Below are 26,387 nucleotides of genomic sequence, written 5' to 3'. Positions count from 1 at the left end.
TGCTTGAGCTCGCGACGCAGCCACGTCTCCGCGGGAGAAAATGGTCAGCTTGCCCGTTTCTTTTTAGTCTGCACATAAGATTTGTCTGAAGTCAATTTTTGAAAAAATTGAGCTAGTTTATAGAAAAAATATCAACATTCACAATACAGGATCAGCATCATTAGATGCATCAAGAAATTAATTCTTCATATTTTACAACCTTAGTATTGTAGATGCTGATATTTTTTGAGATAAATTTGATCAAAATTTATAAAGTTTGGCTTCAGACAAAACTTATATACATAGTAAAAAATGGAGTACATGCATAATACTTTTTATGCTACCAAGTGACCAGTTTCCACTGTCATCAAGATCACGTGCATGCTTAATTTGTTGCGATTTCCTTTTACATTCTTCTATTTCATTGCTCATCCAAGTCCAGCTGCAATTTAAAATAGAAATTCACCCCGCTTTATATATAAAGTACAAACGGTCAAACAACGCAATATTGATGAGGAAATCCTCATATAAGCAGGTCAAAAAAGAAGAAAACACATCTGAGCAAGCGGTACCAGTGCAGCTAACCCAATATCGAACGTGAGAACAGGAGATGCCAAACCTAACAAGGGACACCAAAGACTAATGAATAGGACCGGAACCATGTTTCCTTGAGAAACCACGGGGCACCGTAGTACTGAACACACCGAGCCATCTCCAGAAGGGGCCGACTCGCCGTCTAGACTGCCCCGTCACTTCGGGGCGCGAAGATAGAAATGACCAAGAGCAAAGACCACAAGGACACGTGTATAAGATAGGAGATCACCCCATGGCAGAGTTGTGAGTGCTACATGCCAGGGATAAGGCATGCTCGAAGCCACTGGTCAGCTGCAGCCGAAGGGGACCGGGCTCCACGACGACACCCTCAAGAGGATGATGACGACAAGCGCCACCGTCGTCGAGCCCGAGAGAAATGACTAGGTTTTTCACCCCGAAGCCTTGACACCATGAGGGGACTCACAACAACGTCCCTAAGATGGAAGCGACACCTGCAGGTGTCACCGTCGCCACCGCTGGAGCGTGGAGTATTTGCTTGGCCCCTCACAAACAAGTGCTACATGCGAAACCATAGTTGCCGACCCAACCTGTGAGGGGGCATTACGACCAATGCAAGGCCTCCAGATCCAGACCTGGGAGCCACCACCACCGAAGCCACGACGATGCCGGGATCACCCCCCTGGTACACACATAGCCAAGAGGAGACACCACCATGTTGAAGCACTGCTTGCCAACGAGCTAAATGGGCAACCTCTCATTCCAGAGCTACTACCCTCGGCATCCAAGATCCCGAGACTCCGCCCACCATCATCATTGCAGCTCACCAACCACGGTAGGAAGAGCTGGAAAGCACCTCCTTCCACTCTTGGCCCAACATTAGACATCGAGTCATGTCGTATCTGCGATGAAGTCGCCCACGCTAGCGTTGCCAACTAAAGTAATTACTTGTTGGAAGGTGATTCTTATGCTAGAAAATGGACTAGGGTTCATAGGTTCACCAAGTGTAACTCTCCAATACATAAAAGTGTGGCAAGTAACATAATCATGTGAAAACATGCGCAATGCAATATTTCATGCTCGGGCCAAACATATGGATGTGTTGATCCTATATAGGTAGTACATTTGTAATACTATTAGACCGAGATACCATCGATATATTATAGCTAAATAGTCCGTCCATAATCAAGATGCCTCGACATTAAGTGTGAACACAAGTAATTGCTTTGAGCAAGATGACAAACTATTGTTTATGAGATTCCAATGAGTACTATAATAAGCCTTAACTCTTGTTGGCTAGAATTCAATACATACATTTTCCATTTTCTATCAATGCAGTAGATTACTTGCAAGATTGAACCCAACTAATGCACACATCTCCAACTATTTTGATAACCGATCTAAACTAGCCAACAATAAACAAGTAACCATATAGAAATATACATATATATAGATCAAACGAGATGGCATTCACGAATCTAAACATAGATAAATAATTCATCACATGACCAATATCACGGCTACGAATACATCAGATTAACCATAACCATGTAGGATAGCTCATATGGCTATTGCGTTAATCATCTAAATACATCAAGAGGAGAGATTACATCTTGGTTACTGCCATGAATTCGTAGTCAATGAGGTGGATTACTCATAACTCATCTTGAAGTGTGAGGATCGAGGTTGGTGATGATGGAGATGGCTTTCCCCTCCGGCAGAGTACCGGATCAAGGCGAAAAACAAATAACGCCTTGAGAAACGTGATGTGGCGGAGGCAAAAAAATGCTCGATGATTGGGTGAAAGTTTCGGGTAATATATTGACCAACGGGCACCGGAGCCTCCTGGGGGTGCCCCACAGGCAGTAGGCGCCTCTGTAAGATGGACACCTCCCATGGACCACATCACGGGATGGGGCCTGACCCACCGGTTCTCTTCCGGCACCAAAACTTCTCCACCCGTTTTAATTCTTCCCCTGACTTTTCTGTGTGGTGATTTCCTAAAATAAAATAATGAATTGGCATTGGGCATTGGATTAACTAGATAACACCCCAGGCGTTGTTGCGTTTTTTCTAGCAATGGACTTATAAAAAAATAGAATATATGAGAGTAGTACCGCATCACATTCAACCTAGAGGTAAATCGAGTGTGGATGCATGTTATATTGTCTTGTGACAACCAAGTTCAATTATGTATTGTTGAAAAATAAAAATAAAAATTAATAACATGAAGGCCATTCATGTACGCGATGATGTGGAGGGCTTTCATGCGTTGGAAAGTGAAAAGTAGAAAATTGAATGGCGACATGAGGCCCGATGATGTGGAGTGTGTGCGTGTGGTGGAAAGTGAAAAGTGAAACATCGATTGGTTGCACGCACTTGACGATGTGGATGACTCACATTTAAATGGGACATGGCATGCGTGGGGCATATGCGATGAGGCGGATAGGGTGCATGCTAGGATAAATAAGATAGTGGGGCATAATTGGATATGTATGTCCAAGGGCCCTCGCTCGCTTAACAACGGCACTTGTCCTTTCTACATGGACGTTCACAACAACAACATCGGTGGCGTCGTTCGTAGCATGTTGTTGCCATGCCCACGCAACACTGACGGTACGCTTCGCATCTGCGATGGCTCACCTTCGCAACATCACCGAGGGGCAACCCTACCATCCTCATCTGCCGGTTGCATCATCGCAGGGGTGCGAGCCCATCATCCATCCGCTTCGCAACTCGTCAGATCGTTGGTCGCAACACCGCGGCGCACCAGTTGTAGCTCGGCGGCGCGCCAGTACCAACACCGCTGCTTGTTGGCTATAACACTGCGGCTTGCCGGTTATAGCACCCGACGTCGCCGGTTGCACTCTTCTCCAACACCGGCTGGTGATGGTCGCATCACCCCATGGACGTTGCAATTGTTGCCTTGACGGTGGTATAACAACAGCTAGCGACGACACAGTCGCCACACCGCTTGTCGTAGCCGTGAGGAGCTTGTAGCAACCCGTGTCCTCCCTCTCGTCGCACGCGTTAAGAGGGCCTCTCACAATGGTGCCCCAATAGGTGGTCGTGCATGCCAAAGATTGCCGGGGAGGGAAGCGGCCATCGTCGGCGAGGTGGGGGACGGGAGGAGAGATGTGCCTCTCACGTCACCGCGGAAAGGGATAAGATAGAGAAAGCAGGGGCGGTGGATGGACCCCACCTCTACACGTGGCTGCGTAGGGGAGCTGCGTGAGCGAGCGAGCCTGATCGGTCGCCCGATTTCAAGGCTTTGCCTTCTCCCACGGGGCACGGGCATCTCGGTAGCCCTTTTCACGGTCGGGCAACGCGCCAAGAAATTTTACCTCCCGCCCCCGCAGCTCCTTCCCCCTCCCGGCGGCGACACCGGCGGCGGTGTCCGCCTCCGCCATCCTCCCGCCGCAGTACCTCCACTCCCTCGCACGTCCTCCCCGTGGCCGGATTCATTGTTGGAACCCTAGAAAGGGCTCTGCCTACGGCCTACCGCGGCACGTCGAGGGCGGCGCCTTCCTCAGGCGGCGCACATTTGCAGCCCCCGTCGGCACTCGGAGCTCCTCCTCCCCTTGAACATCATTTCGTGCCTCTCCCCCGATGAGTCCGGCGCAATCCGAGCTCCTCCGTGTCAAGTCCCAGCCGCCGGGAGCTCCTCCGCATGAACTCGAGCGGCTCCGAGAGTTGCGGACTGCCGCCTCCCCGCAGCGGCCGCGTCATCCAAGATGCCTCCGCTGTGACGTCGCACGGCTGAGGAGGCGAGGAGCACGAAACTGTAAGTACTAGATTGACAGGCGTTCGTGGTTCCATCTCAGTTTAAACTATTGTAGTATGCTCGAAGGGAAAATGCCTGGCAGTAGTAATGTGCAGCAGGCTACTAGCTGTACTGTACGACTCGAGAACTTGGGGCTGACTTGATCCCATGCATGACCTCAAGCAGCACCGGCTCGCTTAGATCATGATCTGCAGTACTCAGAGGGAGGGATTAGTGAGTCATGAGCTCCTTGCAAGTTGCAATTGAAGTTGTGACGGCAGTAGGCAATTAAATACTACTCCCTCCGTCCTAAAATAAGTATCTCAACCTTAGTACAACTTTGTACTAAAGTTAGTACAAAGTTGAGACACTTATTTTGGGACATAGGGAGTATGTGCGTATGTGATAAGGAGCTAGTAGCAGCAGCAATGTCTTCATCTATCCTACCTCACATATTTGATTTTATGCCTGGTTTTATTTTTGGTCTGAAAGAGAGCTTATCTGTTAAGAAATCTTTTCTGTTGGAGTCAATCACATACAATTTTCAATTGATATTTATTCACACAAGTTTTTTTTTATCAAATTAGATATCAGCCTGAACATAAAACAGCCTAGAATACATTTGCCTGTGTGGATATTGTCAGTTCACACCTAAGCACTAGGCACCTGATGGCACTTTGCCTGTGTGATTGTTTAGTTAGCAATCTGAATTGCTTTGACACGCAAATCAGATGCTCTGATTCTCGTTCAGCTATAGTGTCCTTCTGTGAATTCTGATGTTCCCTTTTCTGATTCAGCTATAATGTTCTTCTTATGTGAATTCTGATGCTCCCTCTTTTTTGTTAAATCTTAATCGGGAGGATTCAGCTCATCATGTTTAGTCTTGGCCATCTATATACTTTTAATAAAGTTCCTTGTTGTGGTCATTATCAAATTATATCTCCCCATTCTAGTTTGCATACTATTCTTTTTCCAACTTGTAAAATACTACGCATTAAAAATTCATAATTTGAATTGTTGTGGTGTCAAATAGAGTACAAATAAAGATTATGTGCAAATGGAGAGATTAGACAAGTAGGGGCTATTGCTTGAGTTGGGTTACTTTTTTGGGGCTGAAAAAGTAGGGACCAGCCCCTTCTTGGCCTTTAGGGGTTCCTGCTGAAGATGCTCTTTTCAGTAGCTCCCAGCCATGGAAGTCGCCGATCCAGCTTGGACCCACCGCGCGAGGATCACTCCGAGGCTCCCCTGGTTTTCTTTCTTGATGATGCACGCACTCCGTGGCTCAGGTCGGGTGTACTGCTATGTGGTGGCCTTCTATGGCGACTCTTTTGGCTCCCTGCGCGCCTTGTCGATCTCCCTGCCCAGTCAACGGGGACGGAGTAGCAGCACCTTAGTAGCAGCTGTGCGAGGGAGGACGCGAGCTCGTCGAAATCGACGATGCATATGCCGTCAGCATTCCTGAAGGCGATGAGCTAGCTTTGATCCTGCGCGAATGTGCGGTTCCCGGGGGTTTTTTGTTTTTCGAAAAGGGGGTTCCCCGGCCTCTGCATCAGAAAGATGCATACGGCCACATTTATAAATAAATAAAGTAGTTCTACAAAATCTTGCAATGTGCTGCAACAGAGGATACTGGCTCACATAGAGCAAGCAAAATAAAATAAGGCCCAAAAGCCACAACCGGCTGGCACAAAAAAGAGAGATAGGTACACTAAGCGCCTATCCTATTACATGACCGCCATCCAAACCGGTTGAAGAAATCCCGCGCTACCGTCTCCCACCGGACAGATCCAGTAACCAAACGCGCCCTGGCCTCCGTCGGAGTGAGTAATGACCACGTACGGATTAGCGCAGTAGCCCGGAATAGAACCTGCAAAAAATGAATAGTTGTTGTTCTGTTAAAAGCCAAGTCATTTCTGCAGTTCCAAATTGCCCATAACAACGCACATGCTCCCACACGAATTTGTCTAGCTGTTTCGGCCTCTATACCAACCAGCCACGTTCCAAACAACGACCTGACCGAATTCGGAGGAGTAATGTTAAAGGCAATCTGCACCGAGCACCACAACACCCTCGCCATCGGGCACTCAAAGAAAAGATGCTTGATAGTTTCATCCCGATCACAGAAATTACACCTAGTAGATCCTATCCAGTTGCGCTTAATCAAGTTATCTTTCGTTAGAACGACTTGTTTATGCACAAACCACATAAACACTTTGATTTTGAGAGGAACCTTAACTTTCCAAACATGTTTGGAACTAGGGATCACACTAGAATTGATGACATCGATGTACATCGACTTGACTGTGAATCCACCAGATTTAGTAAGCTTCCAACACAACTGATCGGGCTGATGAGTAAGCTGAACCTCCATGAGTCTACTCACCAGCTGAATCCAAGCCTCCCACCGGTCACCCACTAGCACCCTCCTAAACCGGATGTTAAGAGGAGCAGATTGCGGACACGTTGCAACCAGAGCATCTTGTCGCTGCACAATGCGATAAAGCGCCGGATACTGGAGTGCCAGTGGTGCATCACCTAGCCAGGTATCTTCCCAGAAACGAGTGTTATTGCCATCACCGACAACAAACTTTGTTCTGTTAAAGAAAGTAGCTTTGACCCTCATTAACCCCTTCCAGAAGGGCGAATCAGTGGGTCGAGCCGTCACCTGCGACAAGGTTATAGAGTACAGATACTTGTTACGAAGAATCTGCGCCCAAGTTGCCTCAGTCTCGGCGGATAATTTATAAAGCCACTTACTTAGAAGGCATCTGTTCTTAACTTCAAGGTTCTCAACCCCAAGACCCCCTTGGTCTTTTGGTCGGCAGATGACATCCCATTTGGCTAGACGGTACTTTCTCTTAGTTTCATCGCTCTGCCAGAAGAAACGAGACCGATAGAAGTCCAGCCTTTTCCTAACTCCAACTGGAACCTCAAAAAAGGATAAGAGAAACATAGGCAAATTCGTGAGCACCGAATTAATAAGAATCAATCGGCCTCCATACGACATAAGTTTGCCCTTCCAGCAGCTCAGTTTCTTCTCAAACCGATCCTCGATGCACTTCCATTCGCTGTTAGTTAACTTACGATGGTGAATGGGGACACCAAGGTAAGTAAATGGAAGAGACCCCAAATCGCAACCAAACAGTTGCTTGTAAGCATCTTGTTCCTCTTTGGCTCTACCAAAACAGAACAACTCGCTTTTATTGAAGTTTATCTTCAGACCAGACAATTGCTCAAATAGGCACAGAACCAGCTTCATATTTCTCGCCTTTACCAAGTCGTGCTCCATAAAAATGATTGTATCATCGGCGTACTGCAGAATGGACACACCACCATCAACAAGATGAGGCACCAAGCCCCCTACTTGTCCTGCCTCCTTTGCCCTTCCTATCAAGATTGCCAACATATGAACAACAATGTTGAAGAGGATAGGAGACATAGGATCACCTTGCCTCAGGCCCTTATGTGTCTGGAAATAATGACCTATATCGTCATTCACTTTAATGCCAACACTCCCTTTTTGCGTGAAAGATTCAACTTGGCGCCTCCAAGCTTCGTCAAAACCCTTCATACGTAAGGCCTGTTGTAAAAAGGGCCATTTGACTTTATCATACGCCTTCTCGAAATCCACCTTAAAAACCACTCCATCCAGTTTTTTCGTGTGAATTTCATGGAGCGTTTCATGCAGGATCACCACCCCTTCAAGAATGTTCCTATCCGGCATGAAAGCAGATTGAGTAGGCTGCACCACAGTATGCGCAATCTGTGTGAGCCTATTCGTCCCGACCTTGGTAAAAATTTTGAAACTCACATTAAGAAGACAGATTGGCCGGAATTGCTCAATCCGCACTGCCTCTGTCTTCTTGGGAAGAAGAGTTATCGTCCCAAAATTCAGCTTAAAAAGGTGAAGCTGACCAGCGAAAAGATCATTGAACAAAGGCAATAGATCTCTTTTAATAATGTGCCAACATTTCTTGTAAAACTCAGCCGAGAAACCATTTGGGCCAGGAGCCTTATTATTCTTCATCTGGGAAATGGCCTCAAATACCTCTTTCTCAGAGAAAGGAGCAATTAAGATATCATTCTCAACAGCTGTCAGTTGAGGCACATCCTCAATCCTAGATTCATCCAGCGACACCGAATTCTCCTCTGGAGGACCAAACAACTGCTTGTAAAACTCAGTGATATACAACTTTAAGTTTTCCTGACCTAGAATTGTTCCCTCATCTTGCTCAAGCTGAAAGATTCTCTTCTTTCTATGCTTGCCATTGGCAATCATGTGAAAAAATTGTGTGTTCGCGTCCCCCTGGACGACCCGTCGGACCTTGGCCCGAAGCGCCCACTTTAATTCTTCCTCACGAAGAAGCTCTTTCAGCCTCATTTCTGCATCGAGCTTCGCCTGAAGCTCCGAGGCCGGTAGAATCATGTTCTCAGCTTTTACATCCAGGGACTGAATAAGCGAAAGTAGCTGTTCCTTCTCAATCTTATAAACTCCACTAAGATGTTTAGCCCACCCTCGAAGGAAGCTTCTCAAGTGCCTAATTTTATTCTGCCAGCGCTCAAGAGCAGTTCTACCTCCTGCATCCTTAGTCCATTCTCTGGCAACAATATCAAAGAACCCTTGTCTCTCGAACCACGCAAGTTCGAAAGAGAAGATATTCTTATTTCCCACATGGGTAGCCTCCCCAGAGTCAACGAATAAAGGCGTATGGTCCGAAATGCCCCGTGTAAGTGCCTGCACCGTAACACAAGGGAATTTCTGCTCCCATTCGACGCTAGCCAGAACCTGATCCAGCTTCTCAAACGTCGGATTAGGTAGCGCATTAGCCCAAGTGAACTTCCTGCCGGAAAGCTCAATTTCACGCAGGTCCAGACTTTCAATGATGGTGTTAAACATGAACGACCATCTACCGTCGAAATTATCATTATTCTTCTCATCACGCCTTCTGATAATATTAAAATCACCCCCAACTAGGATAGGTAGTTGCTCCGAACCACAAATCCTAACCAAATCCGCCAAAAAATCTGGTTTAAGCTCGGGCTGTGCGGCTCCATAAACCGCCACCAAGGCCCAGTTAAACCCATCGGCCTTCGACCTGACCCTAAACTTAACTGCGAAATCCCCCATAACCACGCTTCGGACTTCTAACGAGTCACATCTAACCCCGAGTAAAATCCCCCCGATCTTCCTCGTGGCGGTAGACAATGCCAATCAAACTCAATACCTCCCGACAACGTATTGAGAAATTGAGGCGAAAAATCGGCTCTACCAGTTTCCGATAAAGCGATAAAGTCCAACTTATGCTCAATAGAAGCCTCAGCAAGAAACCTTCTTTTAGCCAAGTCTTTCAGACCTCTGCTATTCCAAAAGATTCCTTTCATAGCTCGTCATGGAATTTTTTAGCAGTTCTAATCCACGCGCTCCTACGCACTGCGGAAGCCGGGTAAATCTTCCGCTTCCATTTGCGTTTAGGCATATGAAAACTCTCCAGCTGGTCCTCACAACCAGTCTCAGAAGTGCGCACTTCGACAAAATCCACTCGCTCATCTACCTCCTCAGGAGCGAGATCCGCACACAAATTATCTAGTACCCTAACCCCCAAAGCATCAATCTCGGAGTTATTCATGGGTTTAACCGCAGCTAAGTTACGAATCATCTCAAGCGCCCGCTCAGCCTCTAAATCCAATAAATCGTTAACCGAATTAGAAATTTCACTATCATTGCTACCTAGTGAAATTCCTAGCTTATTTGCATTATTAACAATCTCATCATTGGAAAAATGCAGAATGGAATTAGAAGTATTGACAGACATACCCGTAGTGACCTCCACATCACGAAGCTTGGCCGCCCTCATAGAGCACCGCTGCTGAATGTCGTCCACCTCCGGATGGTCCTGGAGACGGCTGCTCAACCGTCGCCCCTCAGACACCGGATCCGGGATACCACCAAAAGCAATCACCTCTTCCCGAGAGGCTCTACTGGGGTGCACCATGCCGGGGGACGGAGAAGCCATGGCCTCCTGCCCGGGCTCCCCCACTACCCCGGCCAAAGGGCAAACTGCCGGCATCGGCGCCGTCGGCACACAAGGCCCTCGAGGCGCCAACGGAGAAGAGGCCCCCGAAGCCACCGAGGCCACCTGCCCCGAGCCCCGTTCGGACCGCGAGTCCAGCGCCAACATCGCCGGTCCTGAAGAAGGAAGCACAGGTGTCTGGTCGAGCAGCCTCGGCCTCCCAACCGAAGGCTCAAGCTGCACCGTCTGAAGCTCCCCCACCGCCGGCCCTGAAGAAGGAAGTGCGGCCACCTGCCCCACGCCCCCACCAGCCGCAGGCAACCTCGGCTGCACCTGCACCGTCGCGACCGCAGAGGAATAATCCAGAGTCCCCATCTTCAAACTCTCTCCCGCGCCAACGAACTCCTCCGCCTCAACCCTAACCGGGGTCGGTGACTCCCCCAAAGGAGGAAACACTGGCTCCTCAAACTCCAGTGCCGGCAGTGAGCGCTCAAACACCTCATCCGACTCCACCCGATCACTCCACAGTCTCGGTGGTGCAGATGCCGGCTCGAAAGAGCCGAACCTGAGAGTAGTCGTCGGCACCGTAGAGGGAGTAGCCGTCCCACCCGCGGATGTCTGAGTATCAGCACCCTGCGTGGTAGACAGCTCACGACCACTATCAGCAGCTGGTGCCTCCTTAAGTGCCGAACTATCATCATCCTCGTGCAAATCAGAATCAGACCCGTTGGCCATCCCAGCAAAGATACTCTCATCCTCGAACTCAATAACAAGGTCATAAACGTGGCCTTGATATGCCCACTTAACCACCTCGGGTACAAACTCGATGTTCAGCACACTAACCAGTACGCGGGCAATCCCGTGGGCTCTAGTAAAGTCCATATCCACACGCTCCGGTCTGCCAATCAAGATACCCAAACTGGCCACCACCCGGGCATCCTGCATCGGCCTGGATGGAGCCCCAGAGAAACGCAACCAAACCTGCGTCAGAGGCTTGCCCGTAGGCTCAACCCTCTTCCACTCCTGAAACTCAAGCACACCATCAGTACCTGGCACCTTGCACATCCCGAAACTCAAAAGCCTCTGAAGGTCCCCAACTGACGGAAACTCAACTCGAAACAACTTGTCTTCCACTGTCGCAAGCTCCCATCGGAACTCCCCAGGGGCTAACTCCTTAAGCCTCTGAATAATTTGCGACTCCGAAACCTCTCCTCTAGCAATCTTTACCAACCCAGTTGTCAAGCTCAACGTCTCGTCCGGAGCCTCCATCTCCGTTGGAGATTCAAAGAACGTAAGCTTGGTACAGTACACCCCATACATCATCAGCGAAGGTGCCTGCTCTCTCAGAAGCGGACATCCCCCCCGCATCGTGTGCTGTTTTGCCACAAGTACCACACAACTCGGCCACACACTCCGCAATAAAATGTCCCTTACCACCACAATGATAACATAGCATATTCTCCTTCTTGCGCGCATACTTTGAAGCTCTGTCAGACTCCGCCCTGGGAGGATCCTCCAGAGAAACAGTCCCCCCGGAGCCATTCCCGGGTAACTCTGCATTGGCAAGCGCCGAGACCACCTCCAAAGCATGGCCAGTCAAACTCTGCTGCTCAGCATCCCCATCAACCACCATCGGATCAGTGACAGTCGGAGTAGGCGGTCGTGGGCGATACCAGCCCCCTCGACCCCCATGCCCACCACGGTGACCACGGAAACCACCTCGCGGTCGAAGACCCGGGCCAGCCGCCCCCTCAACAAATCCTCCTGGGGGGCCCATGAACGGGCGCTCCGCCGAGCCATCGCTCTGCCAAGCATGGCCTCGACCTCCACCAGTCGACGAAGATCCACGGTGCTTACCAACTCCATACGCGTTTACCCCATCGTCACCCCACTGACCCTGAGGTGCATCCGAGACTTGAGTCGGAGGACGTGCCAAATTCTGAACTGCTTCGGATCGACTCTGCGGAGGCCTAGCGACAAGATGAGGTGGTAGAGCTGGCCTCGGCTGGCCAGCCAACAGCCCTAGAGCGGGAGGCCGCGGCACAACACCTCCCTGGCCCGCACTGTTCCCTGCAGCAGTTGGCAACGGAGGTCTCTGACCCACCGGAACCGGCGCCGGCGGCCGCAATCCCGCCGTAGAGGGCGTCGCCGGTCTAGGTCCAGGCAGCACGCCGCCCCGGCCGGCCGCTACCCCCGCCGAAGCAACTCCCCTGCCCGCTTGCTGCGGCACTGCACCCCCGCGTCCAGCCCCCGTAGACGGCAACGCCGCTCCTCGGCCACTGCCCGGGGCCGCGGGGTTCAGCCCAGCGCCGGCATCCGGCAGCCCAGCGCCACGGCCACCACCGCTACCCTGCTGCGGTGCGTTCCCAAGTTGGCCGGCATCTTGATTCGCCCCCGTTCTCTTCCCCGGCGGCAAAGGTCCTCCGCGACCCACCATCGATCGAAGCGGGGGGATACGCTTCGCCCGTTTTGTCCTAGCCGCTCGATAGCTCCGACTCCTACCAGGAACCCTAGCTGAAGGAACGTGAGACACAGACGATCGAGGTAGCGGCGCCTCTTCGCCCTCGATAGCTATCGGCTGAGGCCTGCTCTGGGCCTCATACCCAAACTCCTCCGGCCCACGTACCGCTTCCGTCCCCGAGCCACCCTCGTGACAGAGAAAACCGGTCGGACCCGGAATAGACTGGGCCTCATACCCATCCATCCCGGACCCAACACGAGGCGGCCCACCAACATCCAGTGACAGCCCCTCTCGGCCTAGCAGGGAATTCAAACGACGTTGTCGGTAGTTTGCGATCCCGAGATCCTGAAATCTAGGCGTTTCCGACTCCGTCACCGGCGGCCTCGCTCCGGCCGATGTCCGGCGAGGAAACTTCTTCCGTTTAACAACAACCCACGAATCCGGCTTAATGAGATCAAACACAGTAAGATTTGGGCGACATACCTTAGGAAGAGGGCCTTTCCATGGCTTGATCGCTGCCGACGATGTTCTCCGGTGAACTATCCGGCGGACGCCGACGATGTTCTCCGGTGAACTATCCGGCGGACCATCTCAATCTTCTCGCCCGCGTCGATCCCCAACCTGGCCGGATCATGAACTGGTAGAACATCATCGATAGCAGACGCCACCTCCTCCTCCGAATAGCCGGCATTGAACCAATCGTTGACGTAGTCCGACGGCGTAGGCGACGGCGGCGATGGCGGATCGTCCGCCTCTCCTTCCGAGTCGTCCTCCTCCGCCTCCGCTAGCGCCCAAAACCGACCCCCACACCGGCGATCACCAGCGGGGACAGGCTGGGTGCGAGCGGTAGCCCCTCCAGCCGCCCCACCAATCGCCCCTCCAGTCCGCCTCTCCATGAAGTGCTTATGATAAGTTTCCTTCATGCCTAAAAGTTCCTGGGTTTTTTTGTCGTCTCGAAGTCCTGAACCGGACGGCGTCGCCGCTGTCCCAAAGCGATGCAGCCCAAAAAGTCGTCTTCATCCTCGACAGCGGCAGCCCGGCTTCAGCTTTGCATTTTCCCGCCTGCATGCCCCCCTCCCCCTACCCACCCTATCCTTTTTGTGTCTTTGTACGATTGAACTAATATAATTAAATTAAGCTAATCTACTACCCCTATAAAATGAAGAGAGGGCGGAGAACCAAATCATCTCACCCATCCATCAGCAAAATCCAATGGCCCTTAATCCTTCGGTGTTTAACGTTGCAAACCACGCCCTTAATCAATCGCTAACCCTCCCCGCCCTTAAAAAAGAAACCGTACGCACGATCTCTTTCTACCATTACATATATTTAGAATGTGCAACTGTTGATCAAATATTTATTTATTACCATTGTAAATATATGATCATGACAAATCTTGAAACATGTACTGGCAGGAGAGGAGAAAGTGAAGAAAAAGGTTGTTGTTCAGAAAGACGTTTATGAGGATCCTACAGTTTGATTTTACTCTAGAGATGGAAATTGCTCTATACCTAAATAGTGGAGTTAGCAGCTACTTCTTTTTACATTTGCCTATCCATTATATGGGTCTGCATCATACATGTGCAGATAAATAATTATCAGCCTGCTAGATGAGAGGAATTACATCTTGAATTCATTGATGCGGCATCATTTTGGTCCGTACTTTGTACGACTTGACTATACAATCATGATGCTTTGTGTTTATATTGGATTATTTATAGGCTGCCATATTTTAAAAATAATAATAATGAATTCCATGCAAAGCTCTGTACCTGTGCTGTGCATGAGTATGTCAAAGTTAAGCAGAACATAGTATTCTCTCTCAAAAAAAAAAGCAGAACATAGTATATGATTTTCCAATGATGAAGAAATTTAAGTCTGATAATGTTATTGATGGTTTGGCACTGCTAGCCACAATGCCCTTGCTCTTAGAAGATCATCACTCGATCTTATTTTTGGCTGCAGCTAGAAAGAGGGTGCTGATTGCTGAAGGAGGTCTTGCAACTAGCAAGGTATTCTGTTTACAACCTGATTGTGGTTTTTGTACCCACTAAGACAATATAAAAGCCTTTGCCATGTTATTTCTTTTTTCAGCTCCATGAACTGAATAATCTTCAGAAAACACACAAGTCTTTTCATGTTGAAACTGTACCTCCATTGAATCATCCTCCAGAAATTCAATTAGAATTGAAAAAATACAGAAAATATGGCACTTGAAGGAGCCAAAATAAAACAAATGAAAGATTATTTGTAGTTAAAGTGAAGCATATTGAGCAAGTCTCCTAGGAAATTCTCTTATGTTCCTTTGATATTTTATATCTACTGGTCTCATGGCGGGTGATAGCTCTCAGGTGTACTACAGACTACTATTGATGGCTATCCTTGCCTTTCTTCATGGTTCTGTATTGATATTGATATGTAACTATTTCATCTTCTATTATACATTGTCTTTTTCAAATCCAGTGCGCATTCATGTAAAACAGTGTCCACTCACATCAGTGGATTATGTAAGATAAGCTACTTCGATTTCACATGAAACATGTCCTTTTTGACATCTCGATTATTGTTTTGAAAACAAATCTTTTCCTACTCTGCATCTCAAATATTTCCAAATATCATGGTGAAAGGCATTATGAATTACAATTTACAAGTGTGCTTTTGAATTTATTGTCATCTATTCCACAGGTTTGTACTCACTTTATAGTTTGGCGCAGTTGATTTGTCAATGTCCAAAATGCATATACTTTTATCTATGACGACAATTTGTACCCACACCGTAGCCACTATAGAATTATGCAACTTATAATTACAAGATCTTTCAGAATGAGATGGACCTACTTAATGATTTGAGCTTCTAAGAAATGTATTTATATGCCTATTTGACAATCTCCCCATCAATCTGAATGAATCACAGGAAATGGAGAGTTTTACTGAGAGTCTGTGGGAGAAATCTGCATGCTACCATCAGGAATAGAGGGAACAATCTATAGTATATTGGTATAGGATATTGAGGAGTGTAAATAGTAGCTCTATTTTGTTCTCCAAGCAGATCTCTTGGGATAAATTCATGTTGTCTATTGAATCATATATTGCATTAAGAAATACCACACTAGAATTAACTTCTCGAATGAGTGAACATATTACTAGATTTAGTGCTCTTCATTTACAACTTATCAGATACCAGAATGAAAGAATATATTACTGTCTCTATGCAGCAACATGACTACAATAGCATCCCACTTTTGAAAATACAACTTGAGCAACATCACAAACATTGTGTATCTATTCAATTCATATATATTTGGGATTTTTTTATTTTATATTAAAATGTATCACATTTTCTCAACCTTTGAGATGTGCATCTATTTAATTTATTTACATATTTGGGATTGTCTTTTTTATATTGACGTGTATCACATTTGATCAACATTTGAGACGTGCGTTGCACGTGCACTTTTACTAGTGTTTGTTAGTGACAAATGCTACCATTTGTGTTTTGCGTACCATCCTGTATACTATCTGATCTTTCATCCGGTTGACTTATGGTCAAGGACTCAAGATACTAATAAATGATGATAGCCTAATACAGCTTAAGGCGTATTGGTACTTTGTTTATGCCCCCTTCACTTTTTTCCGGGCTTGAGACTGGCATTGGCAGTGTTAGGCCCCCCTACCCCCATTATAGTATTAAAAAAACTTAGTAAATAATTAGTGTATTTGTGATTAGCTATTTTTGGTATTTCCCAAAGACAAATTAAAATTTAGCTACTGAATATGAGAACAGGTCTGATTGCATTCTCCATATAAAATATAAGGATGTGCGGATGCTCTCACTACTGGTTTACAATATGTAATAAGGTTCAAGCATCAGATATCACATAACATAGATTGTCGTTGTTTGGTATTAAGGAACTATTTCCACCAAATGTTAATGCATGTTCCAATACTTCTGCACGGTAGTAGACCATATTCGTCCTGCCATATCATGTTAGCGTAGATAAGTCAGTTTTTATTTTCAGGATAGTATGCAGCGTACTAATTTTTTCTATATGTACTTATTCTTATGTAATTGGCCGGTAGCCTCATCTTGTCGAAGAAGCATCATGCTGAAACTGTGTTATTTGTTCATACCTTTACAAAATTTCTTTATAGACTATGTTCTTGACGATATCATCCTCATTGGTATCTTCATCATTTACCATTACGCGCAGTCCATCCCTTTTTGTGACTCTTGAGAATGCTACATATAGCTGTCCATGTGTGAAAACTTGTGTAGGCAGATATAGTCCTACCTTGTTTAGAGACTGGCCCTGGCTTTTGTTGATAGTCATAGCAAAGCATATTAATATAGGATACTGTCTCCTTTTTAGAATGAACGGCCACGCTGATTCAGTTGGTGACATGACTATTCTTGGAATATATACCTTTTCTCCCACATGTGTTCCTGTTATTATCTGTGCTTCGACGAATCTTCTTCCAAGTTGAATAATAGTCAGCCTTGTACCATTGCATAACCCAGCACTTTGGTTGATATTACGTAGGAGCATCACAGGTATGCCAACTTTTAATTTTAGCTCGTGATTTGGGATTCCAGGGAACGATAAGCTGTTTAGGAATTCCGTTGGATATAACAGTTCTGTTTGTGAGCGGTGAGGAGAGGTGTTGATATCCTTTGCGTCCAAGAAACCAAATGGAGAGGACAGAAGGCGAAGGAGGTGGAGGATACCGGCTTCAAGCTGTGGTACACGGGGACGGCTGCAAACAGAAATGGTGTAGGCATCTTGATCAACAAGAGCCTCAAGTATGGAGTGGTAGACGTCAAGAGACGTGGGGACCGGATTATCCTGGTCAAGCTGGTAGTTGAGGACTTGGTTCTCAATGTTATCAGCGCGTGCCACAATGAGAACACCAAGAGGGAGTTCTGGGAAGGCTTGGAAGACATGGTTAGGAGTGTACCGATTGGTGAGAAGCTCTTCATAGGAGGAGACCTCAATGGCCACGTGGGTACATCTAACACAGGTTTTGAAGGGACGCATGGGGGCTTTGGCTATGGCATCAGGAATCAAGAAGGAGAAGATGTCTTAAGCTTTGCTCTAGCCTACAACATGATTGTAGCTAACACCCTCTTTAGAAAGAGAGAATCACATCTGGTGACTTTTAGTAGTGGCCAACACTCTAGCCAGATTGATTTCATCCTCTCAAGAAGAGAAGATAGGCGTGCGTGCCTAGACTGTAAGGTGATACCTGGAGAGAGTGTTGTACCCCAGCATAAGCTGGTGGTTGCTGACTTCCGCTTTCGGATTCGTGTCCAGCGGGATAAGCGTGCCAAAGTCGCTAGAACGAAGTGGTGGAAGCTCAAGGGGGAGGTAGCTCAGGTGTTCAAGGAGAGGGTAATTAAGGAGGGCCCTTGGGAGGAAGGAGGGGATGCGGACAATGTGTGGATGAAGATGGCGACTTGCATTCGTAAGGTGGCCTCGGAGGAGTTTGGGGTGTCCAGGGGAAGGAGAAGCGAAGATAAGGATACCTGGTGGTGGAATGATGATGTCCAGAAGGCGATTAAAGAGAAGAAAGATTGCTTCAGACGCCTATACCTGGATAGGAGTGCAGACAACATAGAGAAGTACAAGATGGCGAAGAAGGCCGCAAAGCGAGCTGTTGGTGAAGCAAGGGGTCGGGCATATGAGGACCTTTACCAACGGTTAGGCACGAAGGAAGGTGAAAGGGACATCTATAAGATGGCTAAGATCCGGGAGAGGAAGACGAGGGATATTGGCCAAGTCAAATGCATCAAGGACGGAGCAGGCCAACTCTTGGTGAAGGACGAGGAGATTAAGCATAGATGGCGGGAGTACTTCGACAAGCTGTTCAATGGGGAGAATGAGAGTTCTACCATTGAACTAGACGACTCCTTTGATGAGACTAGCATGCGTTTTGTGCGGCGCATCCAGGAGTCTGAGGTGAAGGAGGCTTTAAAAAGGATGAAAGGAGGCAAGGCGATGGGCCCTGATTGTATCCCCATTGAGGTGTGGAAAGGTCTCGGGGACATAGCGATAGTATGGCTAACCAAGCTTTTCAACCTCATTTTTCGGGCAAACAAGATGCCAGAAGAATGGAGACGGAGTATATTAGTACCTATCTTCAAGAACAAGGGGGATGTTCAGAGTTGTACTAATTACCGTGGAATTAAGCTGATGAGCCATACAATGAAGCTATGGGAGAGAGTCATTGAGCACCGCTTAAGAAGAATGACAAGCGTGACCAAAAATCAGTTTGGTTTCATGCCTGGGAGGTCGACCATGGAAGCCATTTTCTTGGTACGACAACTTATGGAGATATATAGGGAGCAAAAGAAGGACTTGCATATGGTGTTCATTGACTTGGAGAAGGCCTATGATAAGATACCGCGGAATGTCATGTGGTGGGCCTTGGAGAAACACAAAGTTCCAGCAAAGTACATTACCCTCATCAAGGACATGTACGATAATGTTCTGACAAGTGTTCGAACAAGTGATGTCGACACCGATGACTTCCCGATTAAGATAGGATTGCATCAGGGTTCAGCTTTGAGCCCTTATCTTTTTGCATTGGTGATGGATGAGGTCACAAGGGATATACAAGGAGATATCCCATGGTGTATGCTCTTTGCGGATGATGTGGTGCTAGTTGACGATAGTCGGACGGGGGTAAATGGGAAGTTAGAGTTATGGAGACAAACCTTGGAATCGAAAGGGTTTAGGCTTAGTAGAACTAAAACCGAGTACATGATGTGCGGTTTCAGTACTACTAGGTGTGAGGAGGAGGAGGTTAGCCTTGATGGCCAGGTGGTACCTCGGAAGGACACCTTTCGGTATTTGGGGTCAATGTTGCAGGAGGATGGGGGTATTGATGAAGATGTGAACCATCGAATCAAAGCCGGATGGATGAAGTGGCGCCAAGCTTCTGGCATTCTCTGTGACAAGAGAGTGCCACAAAAGCTAAAAGGCAAGTTCTACAGGACGGCGGTTCGACCCGCAATGTTGTATGGCGCGGAGTGTTGGCCGACTAAAAGGCGACATGTTCAACAATTAGGTGTGGCGGAGATGCGTATGTTGAGATGGATGTGTGGCCACACGAGGAAGGATCGAGTCCGGAATGATGATATACGAGATAGAGTTGGGGTAGCACCAATTGAGGAGAAGCTTGTCCAACATCGTCTGAGATGGTTTGGGCATATTCAGCGCAGACCTCCAGAAGCTCCAGTGCATAGCGGACGGCTAAAGCGTGCGGAGAATGTCAAGAGAGGGCGGGGTCGACCCAATTTGACATGGGAGGAGTCCGTTAAGAGAGACCTGAAGGATTGGAGTATCGACAAAGAGCTAGCTATGGACAGGGGTGCGTGGAAGCTTGCTATCCATGTGCCAGAGCCATGAGTTGGTTGCGAGATCTTATGGGTTTCACCTCTAGCCTACCCCAACTTGTTTGGGACTAAAGGCTTCGTTGTTGTTGTTATAACAGTTCTGTTTGTGCATTTAAGGATGTTGCTTTGCATACTGTGTCGTAGCTTAGATAAGTTTTCTCTTCACCTTGTAGCTGATCCATTATATACTCATTTATATCGCGAACTGTTTCGTTCCTTGGACATAATATTGCTCTTTCTTCTAAGAATTCTCGCTGACGATACCTCTCCTGCAAATTTGGATATATGCTTTCCACAATTGTTTTTTTGGGATCATTTCCTTTCTCCAGTAGTATGTCACTTGGTATTTTTATCAATTCCTCACCTTCTGATGATGTATTTGTTCCATCGCCAATATTCAGAATCCACTCTGCAAATTCTGCTACCCGTTGTTTCTCTGATTCATCATGTGTTGTGCAGTTGAGTCGCATGTTCTTTGTTAGCTTCAATATGTGAAAGTGCTTCCAAAGATGTGACCTTTTAATGGATGCAGTGACTATGTTGTGTCTTCTTCCCTTTGGTATAACAGGAAGGATCTGGCGGAAGTCCCCTCCTAGAACCACTGTCATGCCACCGAATGGTCTCTTGCTGCTGTTGACATTTTTATGCCTTAATATATCCCTTAAAGTCCTGTCTAGCGCCTCAAAGCATATCTTGTTTGCCATTGGAGCCTCATCCCATAGTATTAGTGCCGTCTTCTTTAGTAGGTCTGCCAAGTGTGAACCTTGTTTGATGTCACATGTTGACTCTTCTGTAAGGATTAGGGGGATGTGGAACCTCGAGTGTGCTGTTCTACCTCCCTGTAGAAGCAGAGCTGCAATACCACATGACGCCACTGCTAGTACTATCTTGCCTTCGGAACGCAACTTTGTTGTGATTGCCTTCCACAGATATGTCTTACCTGTCCCACCATACCCGTCCACAAATATTAGTTTTCCCAAATGTTTGTTAACTGATTCCATTACTGAGTCAAATGCATGGCGTTGTTCTGAGTTCAGACTACCAAAGATCCTTGAATGCTCTTCTTTTTGCTCCTCTTTGTTGTAGTTAATCTCTTCATTGAGTAGTCTGTCTCCAAGTTCTTTTATTTCTGAAGAATCTGGAAGTTCTATTCCGGGGTATTCCTTAAGTGTCTTTCCAGCTTGTCTCATTAGCTTCTCTATTTCCACCAAGGTGTGTCCTTGCTTCTGTGAAGCTGTGAGGGAAAGTGTAGGATGCTTCAAGAGTTTTCTCTGTCTATATGCCGTGTCTTCGCTTAGAACTTCCCAGCATGATTCCCACATATTTTTCGGGCTTGTGACTTCACAGTGGCATAAGATTGTTGTGAATAGTTGTCTTAGCTGGTTGCCAGTCGCCCAGTTTGATGCCTCATTTATGCACTCAAGCCACTCTTTGTCGTCATCGAGGAATCCTAGTGCTTCGCAAGTAGATCTGTATGATGTGTGGACAACTCCATTTACTGTTCTGATGTCTTCGAAACATGTGCATCCTTTTTTGACGTTAAGTAGCATTCGCATGTAGTATTTTTCTCCACTTGCTGGATGGGCACAATTTATTCTTCCAACTGATCTTCCTTTCTTCCTTTTGCTCCACTTTGTCTCTTTCTTCTTCCATGCCCATTTTGACGGGAACTCTGCATATGTTAATTCTCTGGCTTCTTCACACATCTTGTTTATCTCCATCCACTGTGTAAGTTTAGTGATTCCTACTCTTTCTTTTCTTACTATCTTTGTTAAATCTGTAGAATCTGAGAAAATGACCTGTTGCTCATTCTCCAGGTGGAAAGGCAACCTTTCGACGCAGGGATCTCTGAAGTTCATTTCGAATTGAAATATTCTCCAACACGCGTCATTCCCTGATATATATGTGCACTCTAGGTACCTCTTGATCTCATCGTTTTCTATTAGCGTTGTGGCTCGGTCATCACCTTTCTTTATGTATTTAAAAAGGTATCTTATTGATAGAGATCTGTTGCACGCCTCGACATTTATGTGTGCTTGATATTTGACCAGTAGATTTCTATTGTATGGGACTACGTATCTGTTGTCCAACTTTACTTCCCCTTTCTGTATGTATCTTCCATCGTCTCGTCTTCTATATACTGGGTATCCATCTTCATCGACGGTGGTATTGCTGTTATATATTTCTGGGAACTTTCTTATACATCTGTTATCGACCATGCATGGTGACTTTGTGTTGGCTGCACCACATGGCCCATGCATCATGTAGTTTTCAACAGCTGCATATCCTTCTGGATCAATGTCCTTGTCTGGGATCTCTGCGCAAGTTACTCTGTCTACCTCTGATGGTTCAGGATACTTGTGTTTCTTTTCCTTTTTGTCGAGGAATATGACTATGTGGGCATGTGGGAGGCCCCTTTTTTGGAACTCTATTGTGTATATTACTACAATTAAGAAAATAATCATTAGTTATTTTGGTATAGAAAATTAAATAACAGGAGTGGTCAAGTCAGTAGGGTATATTACTTGCAAGTGTTTTTCCAAAGTATTCCCTTTCTCTTATGTCTCTCATGAACTCCTTGAGCTTTATGTGGAACACTCGATCAACAATATCAGGTCTTTCATATGCTGTTTGGCCTACTTCCTGTAGCATAGCTTGAATCTCCGGCCAAGCTGTGTTGCACGTGAATGTCACAAATAGGTCTGGGTATCCAGCCCACCGACATATTGCCATAGCATCTTGGAAGTTTTGTGCTTTGTATCTAGGGCTATCTGTGAAGGTGGATGGCAGCAGTATCCTCTTTCCTACTTGGTCAGCCCTTGTATCTCCTCTATCTATTGTGTCCTGCAAGCCAGCATATAATTCCGTTCTTAGGTTTCCTTGATGTGTTCTGATCCAGTCTAGCCTATACTGCAAAATGCATGCAAGGGCATCCACAATGAACTGCAATGTAAGCTTTTCACACATCAGCAAATGCATCGATTGGTTAGTACGTTGTTGTAGACGATACGCATAGTATTCCAGCATTGTTACATGCTTTCTCTTGCATTTTGCACCTTCTTTTAATATGTAGGGTATATTTTCTCTGTACCCATCTTCTCCATAGGGGAACAATAGTGGATACTGCATAGCCATGAATTTTGGATGCTTCTCTGATATTCTTCTTGGCCTTGTGTCTCTGTACTGAACAATGATATCCCGTCCTTTTCTATTTTCTGCCATATCATTCACAATCAAGGCTGCAACTTCAGTTGCAGATGGCATGTCATTCCGTCTTCCATCTGTGCGTCGCTTATTGATTAGTTTTAATCTCATGTTGTGATAGTCACCTTCTTCGAATCTGTCCCTTGCCATTCTGAATGTTTTTGCAAGTATATTATCTCTATCCAGCATATTTTTAAGGCCCTCGACGATGTGAGGATCTATTGACTCCCTTTTATCTTCTGATGTTGACGCATTAATCCTGTTTTTTACCTCATTTTTGGTGTCATAGATATACAACTGTGCCCAGCATGGTTTATCTTCACCTTCAGGTAGTAGAGTACCTATTCTGTGGTAGTTTGCCCATTCATTCTAAAAACATAAGGACCACCACCATTGTTTATTTCTGTGTCTACCTTTCCTCCCATTGTCGTGAAAGCAAACATGAAGTTGTACAATCTGATATTTTGCATGTAGTTTTTTGACCTCTTTCCGTTGTCTTTCCTTAACAATTTCGTAAGGTAAGCCGGCGGCTCTCTGAATGGTGGCAAATCGACCTTGCCCTGTTGGCAACATAGTCCGAAAGATGGCATCCTTCTCGCTCTACCTGAAGTTCTTTCTTCGTACCAGAAAATTGCACCACATCGTTCACACTTGCAGCTTGGTTCTCCGAAGTTCCAAATTTCCATATCAGTCCTTTCCGATGTCCTGTTCAAGTTTCTGAATTTAGCATCAAATTTTATATTAGTAATGTATGTTTTCGTTCATACTAATAAAACAAACTTAATAGATCTTACATATCTGGTGTTTTTTTCTTTCTCCTTGACTTTGATGTAGTACACCTTTTGTTACTTTTAGTCCTGTACATGTGCATAACAGAAATATCAGGTTCATGAATGTCCAAATTTTAGATGTTGATTGTATTTTCTTGTTACTTACCTTGTAGTCTTACCAGCCTGGCCGATCATTGCTTCATTTTCTGTCGCTAGTTCTGCAACCCTCTTGCTTTGTATTTTTCTTTTCCTATACATCCTTGCCTCTTTAGCTTTGTCCCTGCATAAATATAAATGCCATTTAGTATAAATAAGAGATGGAATTTCCAGCATAAGCAATGCACATCTGTACAGGACATGGTTCCTTGTGGCAATACAACAATGTTTTTTTGCCACAGTTTTGGTTTAACCATAGTCCATGGATATGTGCTATCATGATTCTTTTGTTTCAAAAACATACTTCGTAGCTACAGTCAGAACCAATCGTAACATGTTTTTGTGATTTAATAGAGCAATTTAAATTAGCTGCACCTGGAGATATGGAAATGCATGGGCGACCGGGCATTATAAGTATTTGTTTACGGTAAAATGTTTAAGATCAAATTTTACTACATCAAATGCACCGAGTCAACGAAGGGATTTTTGTAAGCTTTGAAAGATTTGAGCACATAGATAGCAGAATTGATGTGCAAAGCAGAAGCAAGCTATATGATGTTGCTTCCAGTATACCGTAGTACCAGTCGTGCATCATAATGATAAAGTTTAGCAATTGAATTCAGAGAAGTAACTAAACCAAATTGATGATAATACACATGCGGGCAAAACTCTGAAGATTTGCTTACTTCACATGGATCAAAAGTTGTTCTTCTAGTATAGTTGCGCGGTCTGGCACTTCTCCATTTATGATCGAAAGCTGTCTCATTTTCTTTGCTTGAAGTTTGATTCTCCTTTCTAATCTTGCCATTTTTGTTGACTGTCTGAATTCACATCAATGAGATAATAAATTAAAATATCGTTTTTCCCGTCCAAGCTAAAATTAATTACGAACCCACATGCGCCTAACGGGAATTGTTGCATTTTTAGTTGTAACATTCTTGTGATACCACCAATAAAAGATTCATGATTAGTAATGGATCACCTTGTTGGATTGCATATTTGATTGTTCTTAACCATCTTGGCAGGTTTCTCACATTCCTTGCTATGTGGCCCACCTTTTCTTTTCATCGTTTCTTCCTGCACAATAGAGAGTGCAAATATGATGTTAAAGAGGATGATATTATAATATCATTACGGACAGTGTCCGACCTAGAAACTGTGGTTTGCTGGGGCGACGGACAGGGGATTACTCTGCTCCGCCACTTCAGACCTGGGCCGTCCTGCTTCGCCACTTCATACCTGGGCCGTCCGAGCCTACTTGCCCCAATGGTGGGTACGCCACTGATTACAAAGTAGTGCTCACGTTTATGATGAATTATTATTTTTTATTACTTTTCACCTTATAAATATTCGTTGTCTGTTTTAGAAGTAAAGGAGATCAACTTTCAAGACCAGTGATTGTGCTGAAAGCTTTAATTTTGAAGAGGATGTTAAGTTCCAATCATCGGGTGAAGACACAAATATTGTGAGTATTTTTTAATAAAAGCCGACTGAGGCAATCGCTACCTGATTAACGAGGCACTTTTTGTAGACAGAATTACTGAGGTACTCAGGCATAATAATATTATGTGAACTGTTATCTGATCTACAAATTGCAAGTGGATACCATACTGCACTGCCCTTTGCTTCTGATAAAACATATTCATTACATTGTTGCAATTAGACTTCAGACCTATGGGAGTTGTTCCACATCCCAAAATTATAGTAGAGCAACATGCTAGTCAATTAAAGAATAGTTTTAGTGAAGAATAAGATTGTATTTGAGGATGGCAAGTTCATGGGCAATAACGATCGAAAAACCACAAGGGGAACTTATTCTAAAATGCACACATCACAACATATTTCAAGGTGCTTCCTTGCTCAAATATGAATGACACTATGAACTTTGTATCAGATAAACAAATTAAGTTAACCTTTTGCTATCATGATGCTATACATTAACTTGAAAGGATAGTTGGTAACAGGTGCTTAAGTGGTGGAAGGAGATGGTGCTCATGGGCCTATTTAATACTGTTGTGAATATAATGAAGTTCACCAATGCTTTTCTTTTAGAATATTATGTGAACTGCCATGTAGAAATCAAGAAACTGGACTA

The 26,387-nt window shown here is 45.8% G+C and overlaps 1 long non-coding RNA gene across 1 annotated transcript; it reads left to right on the top strand.

The window, feature by feature from the left end:
* Nucleotides 1–3,858: 3,858 nt before the first annotated feature.
* LOC119325731 lies at nt 3,859–26,248 on the top strand. The gene is made up of 5 exons (XR_005157660.1): nt 3,859–4,315; nt 14,732–14,778; nt 21,980–22,078; nt 25,318–25,561; nt 25,659–26,248. It is a non-coding gene; the product is annotated as an uncharacterized LOC119325731 (long non-coding RNA).
* The last annotated feature ends 139 nt before the right edge of the window (nt 26,249–26,387 follow it).

The sequence above is a fragment of the Triticum dicoccoides genome, chromosome 6B, assembly GCF_002162155.2.
Source record: "Triticum dicoccoides isolate Atlit2015 ecotype Zavitan chromosome 6B, WEW_v2.0, whole genome shotgun sequence".
In the NCBI taxonomy this organism is placed as follows: Eukaryota; Viridiplantae; Streptophyta; class Magnoliopsida; order Poales; family Poaceae; genus Triticum; species Triticum dicoccoides.
The sequence above is the reverse complement of the archived record's forward strand: the minus strand, read 5'-3'. Positions and strand labels throughout refer to the sequence as shown.